Source organism: Meriones unguiculatus, chromosome 8 (genome assembly GCF_030254825.1).
Source record: "Meriones unguiculatus strain TT.TT164.6M chromosome 8, Bangor_MerUng_6.1, whole genome shotgun sequence".
In the NCBI taxonomy this organism is placed as follows: Eukaryota; Metazoa; Chordata; class Mammalia; order Rodentia; family Muridae; genus Meriones; species Meriones unguiculatus.
In genome coordinates, this window is record NC_083356.1 from 53,237,735 (window position 1) to 53,257,509 (window position 19,775).

Consider the following 19,775-nt stretch of genomic DNA (forward strand, 5'->3'; position numbering starts at 1 on the left):
AAAGAAATACAGAAAAATACAATCAAACAAGTAGAGGTCTTTAAGGAGGTAATAAATGAATCCCTTAAAATTAATACAGGAAAATACAACCAAACAGGTGAAGGAAATGAAATAAATGGTTCAATACCAGAAAATGGAAATAGAAACAAAAAGAAAAGACAAACTGAGGGAATCCTGAAGATGGAAAACTTAGGGAAGAACAGGAACAACAGACTCAAGCATCACCAAGAGAATATAAAAGATCTCAGGCCTAGAAGATACAATTGAAAAATTTGATACATAAGTAAAAGAAAATCGTAAATCTAAAAAGTTTCTGACACAATAAAGTAAGTAATCGAGAACAGAAAATACTTCTGCCACATAATAAAACTCTAAATGTACAAAATAAAGAAAGAATATTAAAAGCTAAAAAGGGAAAAGGCCATGTAGCATACAAATACAGACGTCTCAGAATTACACCTGATTTCTCACCAGAAATTTTAAAAGTAAGAAGAGCCTGGCCAGATGTTTCACAGACCCTAAGAGATTACAAATTTCAGCCCAGACTATCCCAGAAAAATTTTTAATCACTGTAGATAAATAAAACAAGCTATTCCAGGACAAAACAAAATTTTAACAATTTTAAGCAATATCAATAACAATAACAATTGTTAAACAATAACAATTTTAACAATATCAATTTTAACAAATCCATCCCCACAGAATATACTAGAAGAAAAACTCCAACACAAAGAGGTTAACTACATCCAAGAAACAAAGGAAATGAATAACTCTATGCAGCAAAACCAAAATAATGGAGCACATACATACACACACACACACACACACACACACACACACACAATCACTACCATACCACCAACATCTAAACAACAGGAACTAACAATCTTGAATCATTAATGTCTTTCAAACCAATTGACTCAATTCGCCAATAAAAGACACAGGCTATAGCTGAGTGGGGTCCCTGGTAAGGGGAGCGGAGACTTTCTCTGGCATGAACTCAGTGACAGAATTTGAACACCTCCCCTTGGGGAGTGCAGCCTTGCTAGTCTATAGAGGAAGACAATGCAACCAGTCCTGATGAGACCTGATAGGCTAGAGTCAAATAGAAGGGTAGAAGGACCTCCACTATCAGTGAACTAGGAGAGGGGCATAGAGAGAGAAGAGGGAGGGAGGATCAGTTTGGAAGAGATGGAGCAGGTGGCCACATCTGGATATAAATTGAATAAATTGTAATAAATGATAATAATAATAATAATAATAATAATAATAATAATAGAAGAAAAAGACACAGGCTAACAGAATGAATATGTAAACAGGTTTCATCATTCTGCTGCATACAAGAAGCATACCTTAGCAACAAAGATAGACATTACCTCAGAGTAAAAGGCTACAATAAGTTTTCCAAGGAAATAGACCAAGAAATAAGCAAGAGTAAACATTCTCTTAAAGAGATGGGGATGTCATAGTCATCACGTATAAATCCACCAAGATGACATCTCAATTGAACATCTATGAACATCTATGCCCCAAATACAAGGGCAACCACATTTGCAAGAGGAAGATTACTAAAGCTTATATCACACATCCATCCCCACACATAAACATTGGGAGACTTCAGTACTCACTCTCACCAATCAAGAGAGAAACTAAACAAAGAAATAATGAAACTAAAAGATAGCATGACCCAAATGACCTCACAGATATCTACAGTACCTTTCAACCTAACACAAAAGAATATATATTCTAATCACCACCTAATAGAACCTTCTCCATAATTGACCTTGTATTCTCTCACACAAGGAAAGCCTCAATAGATACAAGGAATTGAAATAATTCCTTGTGTTTTATTAGATCACTTTGCATTAAAGCTGAACTTCAACAACAACAGAAACAACCGAAAGCCTGCAAAATGCTGGAAACTGAACAACTCTCTACTCAAAGACCAACTGGTAAGGGAATAAATGAAAAATTAAGGACATACTAATGTTCAATGAAAATGAAGGCACAACATACCCAAACTTAAAGGGCACTATGAAAGCAGTGCTAAGAGGAAAGTGCATAGCCCTAAGTGCCTTCAAAAAGAAATTGAAAAGATCTAATACTAGCAACTTAACAGCATACCTGAAAAATCTAGAAGAAAATGTAGCAAATACATGTAAGAGGAGTAGATGGCAGGAAATAATCAAACCTAGGGCTGTTATCAATAACTTAGAAACAGAGAATATTGCAAAGAATCAAAAAAAAACAAGAGATAGTTTTCTAAGATAGATAGAGCCTTAGCCAAGCTATCTGAAAATCAGAGAGGTCATATACAAATTAACAAAATAAGAAATGAAAACAGATAATAACCAAACAATCACTTCAAAAGCTTATACTCCACAAAAGTGGAAAATCTAAAGAAATGGTATATTTTCTTGATAGATTTCATTTATCAAATTTAAATCAAGATTAAGTAAACAGTTTAAGTAGTCCTATCATCCCTAAAGAAATAGAAGCAATCACTAAAAGTCTTCCAACCAAAACCAAAACAAACAAAACACAAAACCAGTGAATAGATAGTTTCAGTGTAGAATTCTACCAGCTCCTTAAAGAAAAGCCAATAGTAATGCTCCTCAAATTATTCCCCATAAATAGAGGCAGAAGGAACATTGCCAAAGTCATTCTATGAGGCCATAGTCACATGATACCTAAACCACAAAAGGCCCAAAGAAGAAAGTAAATTTCATACCAATCTCCCTTATGAACATTGATGCAAAAATACTCAATAAAATACAAACCGAATCCAAGGACACATAAAAAATATCATCCAATATGATGAAGTAGGCTTCATCCCAGGGATACAGGAATGGTTCAATATATGAACATCCATTTATGCAACACACCAAATAAACAACCTGAAAGAAAAACAAACAAACAAATAATCATATCATTCGATGCTGAAAAAGCCTTTGACAAAATCCAAATCCCCTTCATGTTACAAGTCTTTGAGAGATCAGGGATACAAGACAGATTCCTAAACACAATAAAGGCAATATGCAGCAAGCCAATAGCCAAAATAAAATTAAATGGAGAGAAATTTAAAGCAATTCCACTAAAATCTGAGGCAAGAAAATGTTGCCCCCTGTCCTCACTTCTCTTCTCTTCTTGAAATTCTTGTTAGGAATCCTCCTAAGGAACCCAAAGGAGATCAAGGAGATACAAATAGAAAGGAAATAGCCAAGTTATTGCTATTCACAGATGATACGATTGTAAACATAAGAGACCCCTAACTTCTACCAGAAAACTCCTGCAGCTGACAAACACCTTAAGCAAAGTGGCTGGACACAAAATCAACTAAAAAACAAACAAACAAAAAACAAACAACAACAACAACAACAACAACAACAACAAAACAGTTGCTATTTTCTATACAAATGACAAAAGGACTACAGAGAAATGAAAGAAGCAACACCCTAATCAAGCAAGGGAAAGATATCTATGACAAGAACTTCAAGGTGCTGAAGAAAGAAATTGAAGAAGACATTAGAGCCTCTGCCCTGCAGACTATCAAAGCAGATGCTGAGCCTGATGGGCAACTGTTGGTCAGAGTGAATGGAAGTTTAGGTAAGAACTGGGAAATAGTAAGAGCTAGAGAGGACAGGGCCTCCACAAAGAGAGCAACAGAACAAGAAAATTTGAACACAGGGAACTTCCCAGAGACTCATACTCCAACCAAGGACTATTCAGAGAGATAACCCAGAACCCCTGCACAGATGTAGCCCAGGGCAGTTCAGAGTCCAATTGGGTTACATAGTAATGTGAAGAGGGACTGCCTCTGACATAATCTGATTGGCCTGCTCTTTGATCACCTCCCCCTGGGGGTGAGAAGCCTTACCAGGCCATAGTAGAGGACAATGCAGACACTTTTGATGTGAACTGAGAGACTAAGATCAGAAAGGAGAGGAGAACCTCCCCTATCAGTGGACTTGGGGAGTGGCATGCAAGCAGAAAGGGGAGGAAGGGTGAGATTGGGAGGGGAGGAGGGAGGGGCTTATGGGGGGATGCAGAATGAATAAAGTGTAACTGATGAAAAATTAAAAAAAAAAAAGATAATTTAAGAACCTTAAATGACTTTCAAAAGTGGGGGAAAACATGGAGTTAGTCAATTTACATGGAGCACATCTCGCCCCTGGGGGCAATGGTCTCCTGAACCTACTCAGACCTCGGACTCCACCACTGCTAGTTCTAGAACTGATGCAGGATGTTCCAACAAGGGGGTTAAGGCTTCTCATAATATTTCCTATAAGTCCACACCTGTTTGTTTATATCCCCCATTTTTATTCATTGTTAGCCAGACAGAGCCAAGTAATTGTGGTAATGATACTTGCTTTTTTGCCCAATGCTGGAATGCTAGTGAATTTAGGTATGCACTGGTTACTCGCATGCCTTGCTGGGTGCCTGTGCCCATTGATGCCCCTCACGCTATGACTCTCTTCAGACAGAAAAGGGATCTTGGAATTACAGCCGCCATTGTTACTGCCATCTCATTGGCGGCTGTTGGAGCTACCACTGAGGCATTAGCCATGAGTCATACTGTGCAGACTGCTCAGACCCCAAATAATCTTTTAGCCAATGTAGCTCATGCTATAGATGTACAAAAAGGAATCAATGCTCAACTAAAAGGAGGCTTGATGGTGTTCAATCAGAGGATTGACCTCGTGCAGGAGCAAATTGATACCCTATGGCAAATTGTTCAACTTGGCTGTCAATGGAAGTATGCTCGACTTTGTGTCACTAGCATACAATATGAGAATTTTTCCCATGCTGCAAATCTGTCTAAACAATTGGCTAGCTATATTTTAGGTAATTGGACTGGAGAATTCGATACTACGATGGAGCAGCTGAGAGTGGTCATTGTCATGGTAAATTCTACCAGAGTGGACGCAGGACTAGCCACAGGATTATCATCATGGATTGCTGCAGCCATGAATCATCTGAAGGAATGGGCGGGCATGGGAGCGTTAGCAGGCCTTCTGGTGTTAGTCTCCTTGGTTTGCCTGTGGTGTATATGCAAGATTAGAGTCTCACAACAGCATAATGCATCCATGACCATTCAGGCGTTTACAGCCATTGAAGCAGGACAGTCTTTCCAAGCATGGGAGCTAAAATGTTACGCTCAGGATGCAAGGCTAAGCACTGCACTCAGGGTCAGCAGCTTTCGACCTAGAGAAGAGCATGTCTGATTGCATGCGGGTTGATGCCCCAGGTCCCGCCTCTGAGAAAAAGGTATCAGACGGGTCTGATGCTCTTTGGGTGGATGACACCTAAATGAACATCAGTACAAAGTCCCAATTTATTTCTAATATCAGAGATCAGACCTCTACTCTTGCCTGATGCATCTAAAACAAAAAGGGGGAACTGTAGAGAGCTGCGTAATGCCGTGCCTTAAAGATGGAGTTGATTTCTGCCTTCCACCTTCCTGATGGTGAGTGCTCTCTGTCACAAACAACTCCATATTTGGCTAAGGCTGAGGATCTGGCTTGCTTCCATGTATGTGGACCTATCTGCATTGCCCACGTGGCACACTGGGGTTGGCTACCCAGAGGCTATTTAAGCTGTGGGCTGGCTTTTCCCAGGGTCAGATGATTGTTCAAGGTTCCTGAATAAACTGCATTGAGAAGAAAAAAAAAAAAGAAAAGAAAATGGAAAGATCTCCTATGCTCATGTATTGATAGGTTTATCACAGTAAAAATGACTACCTTAACAAAAGCAATGTACAGGTTCAATGCAATTCCCGTCAAATTATCAACACATTTCTTTACAGTCCTTGATAGAGTAATTCTCAGATTCATATGGAAAACAAACAAACAAAAGGTTCAAAATAGCTAAGACAGCCCTATACAATAAAAGAACATCTGAAGTATTGCCACCCTAGATTTCAAACTGTAATACAGAGAAGCAATAATAAAAATTGCATGGTATTAGCACTGAAACAGACCAGTTCACCAGTGGAATCGAATCAAACACCCAGAAATAACCCCATACCCCATCGACACTTGATTTTAGACTAAAAAGAAAAACAAAACATAAAAACAAATAAGACAACAACAACAACAAAAAACAGACAATATAAAAAAGAAAACATCTTCAACAAATGGTTCTGGTCTAAGTGGATTTCTGCATACAGTAGCATGCAAATAGATATATATTTATCACCCTGTACAAAACTCAAGTCTAAGTGGATCAAAGACCTCAGTATAAAACCAGATACATTAAATCTTATAGAAGAAAGAGGGGTTAATAGCCTTGAACTCATAGACACAGGATTCCACTCCCTAAACAGAATACCAATAGCCCATGCTCTAAGATCAACAATCAATAAATGGGACATCATAAAACTGAAAAGCCTCTGCAAGGCAAAGGACACTGTCAATAGGACAAACAGCCGGTAACAGAATAGAAAAAGATTTTCACCAATCCTGAAAGAGGACTAATATCCAAAATATATAAAGAACTCAAGAAATTAAACACAACAAACCAAATAACCCAATTAAAAATGGGGTACATAGATTAACACAAAATTCTCAACAGTGGAATCTCTAATGGCTAGGAAGCACTTAAAGAAATGCTCAACTTCCTTAGTCATCAGACAAATGCAAATCAAAATGACTCTGAGATTCTAACTTATGCCTATTAGTATGGATACAATTAAAAAAAAATCTCAAGTGATAGCATGTGCTGGTGAGGATGTAAAGCATGGGAAACTTTCTCCATTGCTGGTGTGAGTGCAAACTTGTACAGTCATTGTGGAAATCAATATGGCGGTTTCTCAGAAAATTAAGAATGGATCTACCTTCAGACCCAGCTATATCACTTCTGGAAATATATCAAAATTTGTTCCACCATACAACATGAATACTTGCTCAACTATGTTTATAGCCGCTTTGTATGTAATAGCCCAAAACTAGAAACTACACAGATATCCCTCAACCTAAGAATGGATTAGAAAAATGTGGTATATTACACAATGGAATACTACTTAGCTCTTAAAAACAAAGACATCATGAAATTTACAGGAGTATGGAAGGAGGTAGAGAAGATCAACCTCATTGAGGTAAATCAGACCTGAAAAGAGAGTTATGGTATGTGCTCCTTGATAAGTGGATATTAGCCACATATTACAGGATCACCATACTACTATCCACATACCATAAGAAGGAAAGTAACAAGGGGGGGGCGGCAAAGGAAGAAATTTGTCTCTCATTCAGAATGGAAAATATCCACTTCGGCATTGGAAGTGGATAGAAAGAAGGAACTAGGTAGGAGAGGAGATAGGGAGGGGATCAGGAGTGGAGATTAAGAGTAGGGAGAACAGGGGAGAGAGGTCTGGGTGAGAGAAAGGGAATTGGAGGTGGGGGCCATTTACAGGATTTGTTAGAGACCTTGGATAGGGGAGGTCCCAGGAAATCTAAGACTGCAATCTTAGCTGAGACTCCTAGCAGCAGAGAATATGGAACCTGTTGCAGCCAGGCAGGACTTCCAGTAGAGGGATAAGGACACTAACCCCTCAACAAAACCTTTGAACAAAATTTGTTTCCTGCCTACAATACATGGATGGACAAAGATGGAACAAAGCTTCAGGGAATGGCAAACTAAAGACTGACCCTTCTTGAGACCCATCCCAGGAGGAAAAAATCAAAATAAAACAAAACAATTCCCAACACTATTAATGTTACTCTATTATGCTTGTAGACAGAAGCCTGGCAAAACTCCTCTGAGAGGCTTCACCTAGAAGCTGATGGAAACAGATGCAAAGATATACAATCAAACTTTAGATGGAGCTAAGAGAGTCATGTAGAAAATTTGGGGAATGAATAAGGGAGCTGATGGGGTCAAGGACTCCACAAGAAGACCTACTGAGTCAGGTAACCTGGGTCAATGGGGCTCACAGAGATTGAACGATCAAGCAAAGACCGTGTATAGACTAGTCTGAGGACCCCTGCACATATGTAGAAGATGAATAGCTTGGTCCCCCAAGCAACTAGAGCAAGGGCCCTCTGTGGCTCTGAGGCCTGTCTTTGGATCTTGTTCTTATAGCTGGGCTGCCATGTATGGCCTCAGTGCAAGAGGATATGCTTCATTTTGGAGTATCTTAATGTGCCAGAGTGAGTTGGTCCTCATGGGGGAATCTCCCATTTTTCTAAGGAGAATGAGAAGAGAGAATGGGATGGAGGGACGTATGAGTTTTTAAAGGAGTTGCTCCTGGAAGGTCAACCATGCTATCCTGAATTGTTCCACCATCATGAATTTAACGGCAGCACTAATTGTACTCAGTGGGGTTTTCCTTTCAGAGAAGACACAAAATAGAGAAAAACATGTGAAGGGCTATAGCAGCTGCAAAATGGATATGGGAAGAGTTATGGCAAGGAGTTCAGGGTTAAAATATAAAAACCCATTGTTGGAGCTCCTATCTTCTCTGGGTCTTTCTATTGCCTCCTTCTTTCATAAGATTAAATGGTGGGACCTGGAAAGGATCATCCTGAGTGAGCTGTCCCAGAAGCAGAAAGACACACACGGTATATACTCACTCCTATAGACATATAACATAGGATAAACCTACTAAAATCTGTACATCTAAAGAAACTAACCAAGAGGGAGGACACTGACTAAACTGCTCAATCCCCATTCCAAAAGGCAAAGAGGATGGACATCAGAAGAAAAAGAAAACAGGAAACAAGCTAGGATCCTGCCACAGAGGGCCTGTGAAAGGCTCTGCCCTGCAGACTATCAAAGCAGACACTGAGACTTATGGCCAACTGTTGGGCAGACAGCATGGAAACTTGTGAAAGAAGTGGGAAATAGTAAGATCTGGAGAGGACAGGAACTCCACAAGGAGAGCAAGAGAACCAGAAATTTGAACACAGGGTTCTTCCCAGAGACTCATACTCCACCCAAGTACCATGCAAAGAGATAACCTAGAACCTCTGCACAGATGTAACCCATGGCAGTTCAGTGTCCAAGTGGGTTCCATAGTAATGTGGAGAGGGACTGCCTCTTGACATATACTGATTGGCCTGCTCTGTGATCACCTCCCCCTGAGGGGGGAGCAGCCTTACCAGGCCACAGAAGAAGACAATGCAGCCACTCCCAATGAGATTTAATAAATAGACTAAGATCATAAGGAAGGAGAGGCGGACCTCCCCCATCAGTGGACTTGGGGAGGGCCATGCGTGAAGAAGGGGGAGGAAAGGTGGGACTTATGGGGGGATACAAAGTGAATAAAGTGTAACTGATAAAAATTAAATAATAAGGGGGAGGGGCAAGATGGCGGCACCAGCAGGACTCTCATTCTGAGCAGCAGCAGCAGCAGGATCAGCACAGTGACCAGTAATCAGAACTCGCGGCCATAAAACACAGTCATTGTGTTTCCCAGGTGAGAGGATACCCCACGGTGGGGGATTCAATCAGCTTTTAACTCACCTGGCTAAACTGCAGAAGAGATCCCGGTTCCGCCAGACGCTTGGCTGCTGGGCCGCCAGCCCCAGCCCCAGCCCCAGCCCCAGCCCCAGCCCAGAGCCACAAGCCAGTGTCTCTGGTCACGGTCCCAGACTGAACCATGTGCACCACACTATCAGAGACTGGAATTTTCAGTCGAGAGATAACCCCAGGGTACAGGAAACGACTCGGACCGGCCTTAGGTCACTCAGACATCCCCTGGAAAAGACTCGGGTTCCACGGGCACCCCAGGAGCCAGCCCGGAGCCAGAGCCGGGGACCCAGGTTCTGGCACAGAGCCCTGCCTGCCTGCGCGCCTGACTCGCCGCCTGAGATAGAACTGTGGGCACCAGGGCACCAGCGAATGAGTTTCACTGGCCGGTGCAAACACACAGGGAGGGAAACGGCTGGTCTGATCTCAGAGCACTCAGCCGACACCCACAGTCTGAAAAGGCCCCCAGAAAATTACCCAGCTTAGGGAGGAACCCAGGCTCCCAAAGGCTGCAAAGGCAGACACAGGCAGTTTCTGCGCACCAGACAGCTGGCAGAGACTGAACCGCCAGCACTCAGCTGTGCTCCAGGCACAGGCAGTTTCTGCGGCCAGCCAGCTAGTGGACACTGAGCAGAGTGCACCAGGGTAAAAAAAGACACTGGGAGTCCTTGTCTCCAGAGAATCCACAGGGAAGGAAGGAAACTGTACTGACATAAATCACCCAATCCTTCCCTAGAAAAAGTCTAGCAGACTAGTGGGGCCAAGGCGCCATCACTCAGCTGTGCTCCAGACACAGGCACAAACAGTTGCTGCGCGCCTGATGTCCAACTGGGTCACAGCAGCTGATCATTAAATATACAACAAGAAACCCAGAAACAGGGCAGCTGCCCTCAGGACTTCCCTGGGTGAGAGGAGAACCCTCTCGACTAACAAAGACCACAGTTACCACTCAGATCTATATCCCTGAGGTGAGCAACTCCTGAAAAAACACCAGCCATCCAGGGACTATACACAAAAAGCTGAGAAGACATCCTTCAGGAAAAACCAGCTTTCTGCAAAGGGGATTCTCTCCACCACAGGATCCCCAGGAACCACCAGAAAATAACCCCAAATACCTAAGATAGCACAATGGGTAGAGGCCAGCATAAAAGCTCAAGCAACAAAAGACAGAGCAATAGGGCATCTCCAGAACCCAGTTACCCAGGGGCAAGTAGCCCTGGACACCCCACCATAACTGAAATCCAAGAAGATGACCTAACAAGTATGTTCATGAAGATGATAACAGAGGAAACAAATAAGATACGTAAAGACATAGAGGAAGATAAACTCAAACAGAATATTGCCATCCGTAAAGAAATAGAGGAAGCTGCAGCCAAACAGTTTATGGCCATTAAAAAGGACATGCTTAAAGCACTGAATGAAATAAAAGAAACAGAGCTGAAGGAACTAAAAGAAAAACAGGAAAGTACAATCAGACAGGTGAAGGAAGTAAACAAAACAACTCAAGACCTGAAGATAGAATTGGAAAAATTAAAGAAAACACAAATGGAAGAAATAAGGGAAAGGAAGAATCTAGGGAAGAAAACAGGAATTACAGAGGTAAGGAAAACCAACAGACTACAAGAGATGGAAGAAAGAATCTCAGGTGTAGAAGATACAATGGAAGAAATCGATGTATCTGTCAAAGAAAATGTTAAATCCGAAAAATTCCTGTCACAGACGGTCCAAGAAATGCAAGACAATATGAAAAGACAAAACCTAAGAATAATAGGTATAGAGGAAAAAGAAGACTCCCTTCTCCAAGGCCCAGAAAATATTTTCAACAAAATCATTGAAGAAAATTTCCCCAAGCTAAAGGAGAGGCCAATTAGAATACATGAGGCCTACAGAACACCCAACAAATTTGACCAGAAAAGAAAATCCTCCCACCACATAATAAGCAAAACATGAAGTATACAGAACAAAGAAAGAATACTAAAAGCTGCAAGGGAAAAAGGCCCAGTAACATATAATGGCAAACCCATTAGAATCACACCTGACTTTTAACAGAGACTATGAAAGCCAGAAGGGCCTGGACGGATATCATGCAGATCCTAAGAGAACACAGATGTCAGCCCAGGCTACTATACCCCGCAAAACTCTCAGTCCTCATAGATGGAGAAAACAAGATATTCAATGACAAAAACAAATTTCAACAATACCTACAAACAAATCCAGCATTACAGAAGACACTAGAAGGGAAAATACAACCCAGGAAAATTAGCTACATCCAAGAAAACACAGGAAATAAATAACCTCACTTCAGTAAAACAAAAAGCAACCAAGCACACAACCTGATGACCACAGCCAACATCAAAATCAAGGGATCTAACAGGCACTGGTCATTAATCTCTCTCAACATCAATGGACTCAACTCTCCAATAAAAAGACACAGATTAACAGAATGGATACGTAAACAAAATCTGTTGCATACAAGAAACACACCTAAGACACAAAGATAGACAATACCTGAGGGTAAAAGGTTGGAAGACGACTTTCCAAGCAAACGGACCCAAGAAGCAAGCAGGAGTAGCCATTGTAATACCTGATAAAATAGACTTTCATCCAAAATTAATAAAAAGAGATGGGGAAGGACCCTTCATACTCATCAAGGGAAAATTCCACCAGGAAGACATCACAATCCTGAACATCTATGCCCCAATATAAGGCACCCACATTGGTGAAAGAAACATTGATAAAATTTAAAGCACATATAGATCCCCACACATTAATAGTGGGAGACTTCAACACCCACTCTCAACAAAGGACAGGTCAACAAAACAGAAATTAAACAAAGAAACAATGTCTCTGAGAGAAGTCATGAATCAAATGGACCTAACAGACATTTACAGAACTTTACACCCAAACACAAAAGAATTTATGTTCTTCTCAGCACCTCATGGAACCTTCTCCAAAATAGACCATATAGTGGGTCACAAAGCAAGCCTCAACAGATACAAGAAGATTGAAATAATCCCTTGTATCTTGTCTGATCACCACGGAATAAAGCTGGACCTCAACAATAACAGAAATAACAAAAAGCCTACACACATATGGAAACTGAACAACTTGTTACTAAAGGACAGCTGGGTCAGGGAAGAAATAAAGAAAGAAATTAAAGTCTTTCTAGAAATCAATGAAAATGAAGACACAACATACCCAAACCTGTGGGACACAATGAAAGCAGTGCTAAGAGGAAAGTTCATAGCACTAAGTGCCTTCAAGAAGAAATTCGAAACAGCTCATTCAAGCACCCTAATGGCTCACTTAAAAACCCTAGAAAAAGAAGAAGCAGACACACCAAGAAGGAGTAGACAGATGGAAATAATCAAACTCAGGGCTGAAATCAATCAATTGGAAACAAATAAAACAATTCAAAGAAACACTGAAACCAAGAGCTGGTTCTTTGAGAAAATCAACAAGATCAACAAACCCTTAGCCAAGGTAACTAAAAGGCAGAGAGACACCACCCAAATCAACAAAATCAGAAATGAAAAGGGGGATATAACTAAAGACACTGAGGAAATCCAAACAATCATTAGGAATTACTTCAAAAGTCTATATGCAACAAAATTTGAAAATCTAAATGAAATGGACAATTTTCTTGATCGAGTTGACTTACCAAAGCTGAACCAGGACCAGGTAAATTAACTAAATAGACCTATATCCCCAAAGAAATAGAAGCGGTCATCAAAAGTCTCCCATCCCACAAAAGCCCAGGACCAGATGGCTTCAGCGCAGAATTCTACCAGACCTTCAAAGAAGAGCTAACACCAATTCTCTTCAAACTATTCCACAAAATAGAAACAGAAGGAACATTACCAAACTCATTCTATGAAGCCACAGTCACCTTGGTACCTAAACCTCACAAAGACTCAACAAAGAAAGAGAATTTCCGTCCAATCTCCCTTATGAACATTGATGCAAAAATACTTAATAAAATACTTGCAAACCGAATCCAAGAACACATCAAAGATATTATCCACCATGACCAAGTAGGCTTCATCCCAGGTATGCAGGGGTGGTTCAATATACAGAAATCCATCAATGTGATCCACCATATTAACAAATTGAAAGAAAAAAACCACATAATAATCTCCCTAGATGCTGAAAAAGCATTTGACAAAATCCAACATCCATTCATGTTCAAAGTATGGGAGAGATCAGGGATACAAGGCACATATCTAAACATAGTAAAGGTGATATACATAAGAGCCTATAGCCAACATCAAACTGAACAGAGAGAAACTTAAAGCAATCCCATTGAAATCAGGGACAAGACAAGGCTGCCCACTCTCTCCATATCTCTTCAACATAGTTCTGGAAGTCCTTGCTAGAGCAATAAGACAGTTGAAGGAGATCAAGGGGATACAAATTGGAAAGGAAGAAGTCAAATTATCACTATTTGCAGATGATATGATAGTATACGTGAGTGACCCCAAAAACTCAACCAGGGAACTCCTACAGCTGATAAACACCTTCAGCAAACTGGCCGGATACAAAATTAACTCAAAAAAATCAGTAGCCCTCCTGTATACAAAAGACAAAAGGGCTGAGAAAGAAATTAGGGAAACAACACCCTTCACAATAGCCACAAATGACATAAGGTACCTCGGAGTAACCCTAACCAAGGAAGTCAAAGACTTGTATGAAAAAAAATTTCAAATCTCTGAAGAAAGAACTAGAAGAAGATATGAGAAGATGGAAAGATCTCCCATGCTCATGGCTTGGCAAGATTAACATAGTAAAAATGGCCATCTTACCAAAAGCAATCTACAGATTCAATGCAATGCCCATCAAATTGCCAACACAATTCTTTACAGACCTGGAAGGAAAAATTCTCAACTTCATATGGAATAACAAGAAACCCAGAATTGCTAAAACAATCCTCTACAATAAAAGATTTTCTGGAGGTATCTCCATTCCTGATGTTAAGTGGTACTATAGAGCAACAGTTTTAAAAACTGCATGGTACTGGCATAGAAACAGAATGGTGGATCAATGGAACCAAACAGAGGACCCAGAAATAAACCCACACACTTATGGACACCTGATCTTTGACAAAGACGCCAAAACCATTCAATGGAAAAAAGATAGCATCTTCAACAAATGGTGTGCTGGTCCAACTGGATGTCTACATGTAGAAAAATGAAAATAGATCCATACTTATCACCCTGCACAAAATTGAAGTCTAAGTGGATCAAAGACCTCAACATAAAACCAGACACATTAAATCGGCTTGAAAAAAAAGTAGGTAATACCCTAGAACTCATTGGTGCAGGGGAAATCTTCCTGAACAGAACACCAACAGCACAGGCTCTAAAAGCAACAATCAATAAATGGGACCTCATGAAACTGAAAAGCTTCTGCAAAGCAAAGGACACCTTCATCAAAACAAAGCGACCGCCTACAGATTGGGAAAGAATCTTCACCAACCCTTTATCTGACAGAGGACTCATAACCAGTATATATAAAGAACTAAAGAAGCTGAAAAGCAGCAAACCAAGCAATCCACTTAAAAAATGGGGAACATTGCTAAACAGAGAAGTCTCTGTAGAGGAATATCGAATGGCAGAGAAGCACTTAAAGAAATGCTCAACCTCACTAGCCATTAGGGAAATGCAAATCAAAACAACCCTGAGATTTCACCTTACACCCATGAGAACGGCCAAGATCAAAAACTCAAGTGACAACACATGCTGGAGAGGTTGTGGAGAAAGGGGAACCCTTCTCCACTGCTGGTGGAAATGTAAACTTGTACAACCACTCTGGAAATCAATCTGGCGCTCAGACAATTAGGAATAGCGCTTCCTCAAGATCCAGCCATACCACTCCTGGGCATATATCCAAAAGAGGCTTAAGTACACAAAAAGGACATTTGCTCAACCATGTTTGTAGCAGCTTTATTTGTAATAGCCAGAAGCTGGAAACAACCCAGATGCCCCTCAACTGAAGAGTGGATGCAGAAATTGTGGTACATCTACACAATGGAATATTACTCAGCAATGAAAAATAAGGAAATCATGAAATTTGCAGGTAAATGGTGGGATCTGGAAAGGATCATCCTGAGTGACTTGTCCCAGAAGCAAAAAGACACACATGGTACTCACTCATATAGACATACAACATAGGACAAACCCACTAAAACCTGTGCATCTAAAGAAACTAAGCAAGAGAGAGGACCCTATTAAAAATGTCCAATCCCCATCCGGAAAGGCAAAGAGGATGGACATCAGAAGAAGAAGAAAACAGCAAACAACCTAGGAACCTACCACAGAGGGCCTCTGAAAGCCTCTGCCCTACAGACTATCAAAGCAGATGCTGAGCCTGATGGGCAACTGTTGGTCAGAGTGAATGGAATTTTAGGTAAGAACTGGGAAATAGTAAGAGCTGGAGAGGACAGGGTCTCCACAAGGAGAGCAACAGAACAAGAAAATTTGAACACAGGGAACTTCCCAGAGACTCATACTCCAACCAAGGACTATTCAGAGAGATAACCCAGAACCCCTGCACAGATGTAGCCCAGGGCAGTTCAGAGTCCAATTGGGTTACATAGTAATGTGAAGAGGGACTGCCTCTGACATAATCTGATTGGCCTGCTCTTTGATCACCTCCCCCTGGAGGGGATCAGCCTTACCAGGCCATAGTAGAGGACAATGCAGCCACTTTTGATGTGAACTGATAGACTAAGATCAGAAAGGAGAGGAGAACCTCCCCTATCAGTGGACTTGGGGAATGGCATACAAGCAGAGAGAGGAGGGAGGGTGGGATTGGCAGGGGAGGAGGGAGGGGCTTATGGGGGGATGCAGAATGAATAAAGTGTAATTGATGAAAAATTTAAAAAAAAGGGAAAAAAATAATTTAAGAACCTTAAATGACTTTCAAAAGTGGAGGAAAACATGGAGTTAGTCAATTTACATGGAGCACGTCTCGCCCCTGGGTGCAATGGTCTCCTGAACCTACCTTGGACTCCACCACTGCTAGTTCTAGAACTGATGCAGGACGTTCCAATGAGGGGGTTAAGGCTTCTCATAATATTTCCTATAAACCCACACCTGTTTGTTTATATCCCCCATTTTTATTCATTATTAGCCAGTTAGAACCAAGTAATTGTGGTAGTGATACTTGCTTTTTTGCCCAATGCTGGAATGCTAGTGAATTTAGGTATGCCCTAGTTACTCGCATGCCTCGCTGGGTGCCAGTGCCCATTGATGCCCCTCACGCTATGAGTCTCTTCAGACAGAAAAGGGATCTTGGAATTACAGCCGCCATTGTTACTGCCATCTCATTGGCAGCTGTTGGAGCTACCACCGCGGCATTAGCCATGAGTCACACTGTGCAGACTGCTCAGACCCTGAATAATCTTTTAGCCAATGTAGCTCATGCCTTAGTTGTACAAAAAGGAATTAATGCTCAACTAAAAGGAGGCTTGATGGTGTTCAATCAGAGGATTGACCTCGTGCAGGAGCAAATTGATACCCTATGGCAAATTGTTCAACTTGGCTGTCAATGGAAGTATGCTGGACTTTGTGTCACTAGCATACAATATGAGAATTTTTCCCATGCTGCAAATCTGTCTAAACAATTGTCTAGCTATATTTTAGGTAATTGGACTGGAGAATTCGATACTACGATGGAGCAGCTGTGAGTGGCCAATGTCACGGTAAATTCTACCAGAGTGGACGCAGGGCTAGCCACAGGATTATCATCATGGATTGCTGCAGCCATGAATCATCTGAAGGAATGGGTAGGCATGGGAGCGTTAGCAGGCCTTCTGGTGTTGGTCTCCTTGGTTTTCCTGTGGTAAAAATGCAAGATGAGATTCTCACAACAGAATAATGCAGCCATGACCATTCAGGCCTTTACAGCCATTGAAGCAGGACAGTCTCCCCAAGCATAGTTGGCTACCATAAAAAGCTAAAATGTTATGTTCAGGATGCGAAGCTAAGCACTGCACTCAGGGTCAGCTGCTTTGGACCCAGAGAAGAGCATCTCTGATTGCATGCGGGTTGATGCCCCAGGTCCTGCCTCTGAGAAAAAGGTATCGGTCAGGTCTGATGCTCTTTGGGTGGATGACACCTAAATGAACATCAGTACAAAGTCCCAATTTATTTCTAATATCAGAGATCAGACCTCTACTCTTGCCTGATGCGTCTAAAACAAAAAGGGGGAATTGTAGAGAGCTGCGGAATGTTGTGCCTTAAAGATGGAGCTGGTTTCTGCCTTCCACCTTCCCGATGGTGAGTGCTCTCTGTCACGAACAACTCCACATCTGGCTAAGGCTGAGGATCTGGCTTGCTTCCATGTATGTGGACCTATCTTCATTGTCCACATGGCACGCTGGGGTTGGCTACCCAGAGGTTATTTAAGCTGTGGCCTTGCTTTCCCCAGGGTCAGATGATTGTTCAAGGTTCCTGAATAAACTGCATTGAAAAAAAAATTAAATAATAAAAAGATTAAAAATAAGTAAATTTATAAATACAAGATACCATACTACTCCCCCAAAATAAATAAATAAATAAATAAACAGCAAAACAAAACAATCAATAAAAATCAAAACAAAAATACTACAACAGTTTTAATCACACTGTGGCCCTTCCTTAGTAAAATGGGAACTGATATATTAAATATCCAGCTTTATTGCTTCAGCATAAACCTAAGATATGCTACCAAAGAAACATTTGTTGTTCTATGTACATTGCTGCTGTAGTGATAATACATAGAATCCACGTGAGTACAGTAAACAAGACCAAGAAAAAATATGGTATATATTTGCTTATATATAGATGTTATTATTAAGTCAATACTAAACCACCTACTAGTGGTAAAGCCACTGAGCTTATGTATAGAGTAAGGGACTGAGAGGAGGTATAGATCTTCTTACGAAAGGGAAATAGGATATGATATTTATGGATTCAATGAGCAAACTGGAATGTAACAATCAGCTCTGTATGGGAAGGGAAAACAGGAACTAGAACTGGAATCCATGAAGCAAAAGCTAAAGTTAAGGTTTAGTATGGAAACTATTTGAGGTATAGTATGGAAACCTAATACAGTAAAAGCTTTGTAAAAGGTATACATATTTGAAGGCAATCTAAATGGAATTGTCAAATAGGTGAGAGACAGAGTTTTAACTGGACATACCTTGTCATCAAATGAAGCTTTCTGTACTGGGAATGTAAACACGAGCTAACATCAAAGCTGATGGAAGTACCCAACCAATATCTGATTTAATTTATTGCTCAATCTACATGATGACACCCATATCTGACATTTTTGTGATGACTAGGAATCTAAGACTAAATAGTCCAGTGACCTAGGGTAAAACCAAATACTATTGTCCTATTAAAATAATGTAGTATTTAAATGACTCATAATAATATTATGCTATATACACAACCACCAACAAGGAAACTTCCCTTTCTACAGCAGATGAAAAAAATATAGAGACCTCTGGCTCAGATGTAAACCATGGGCAGCTCAGTCTTCAAGTAAGGGAAGCAGGGCCAGTCTCTGGCATGAACTCAGATGTCTACTCTCTTATCTCCTCCTGGTGAGGTGGCCATACTCGGCCAAAGAGAAAGAGGATCCAGACATTCATGATGAGGCATGATAGGCTAGTGTCAGAAGGGGAGGAGGACCTCCCCTGTCAGTGGACTAGGGGAGGGACACAGTAGGGGAAGTGGGAGGGAGGGTAGGGTTATGAGGAAATGAGGGAGGGGGTTACAGCCGGGTTACAAAGTGAATAAAGTGTAACTAATAAAAGTTTAAAAACAAACAAACAAACAAACAAATTCCAAAACAATGGAAGCTGGTGAGGTGGTGTGGATTTGGGAGGAGTTGGCAGAGAGGAAAAATTATGATCAAAATATATTGCATGAAAACATTTTTCTGCAGTTAAAAAAAGCATTATGTGACAGAATAAAATATAAGTCTGACCAGATTCTTCCTCTAGAAATTAAAACATTTTAACAATTCATTTCCATTTAGTGACTTTGTAACATGTTTATGGATCATACCCTTCCTTTTATTCTAACAGTTAAAACTGTAGGGTTATGAGAGAAGGATACAAGGATAAGCTGGTTTTGAATTCCTGCTGGTGTCCAAATCTTGAAATGCAACAAAGCTTCTCTGGCTGTTCTGTCTTCTTCCTATTTCCTCAAAGTTAACTGAATTTCTCACAAATTCCCAGTTGTTATTTGTCTCTTTAAATAAAAAGTAAGAACAAATGAAACTTCTTCTCCAAGCAACTGACACTATAGTTGGAA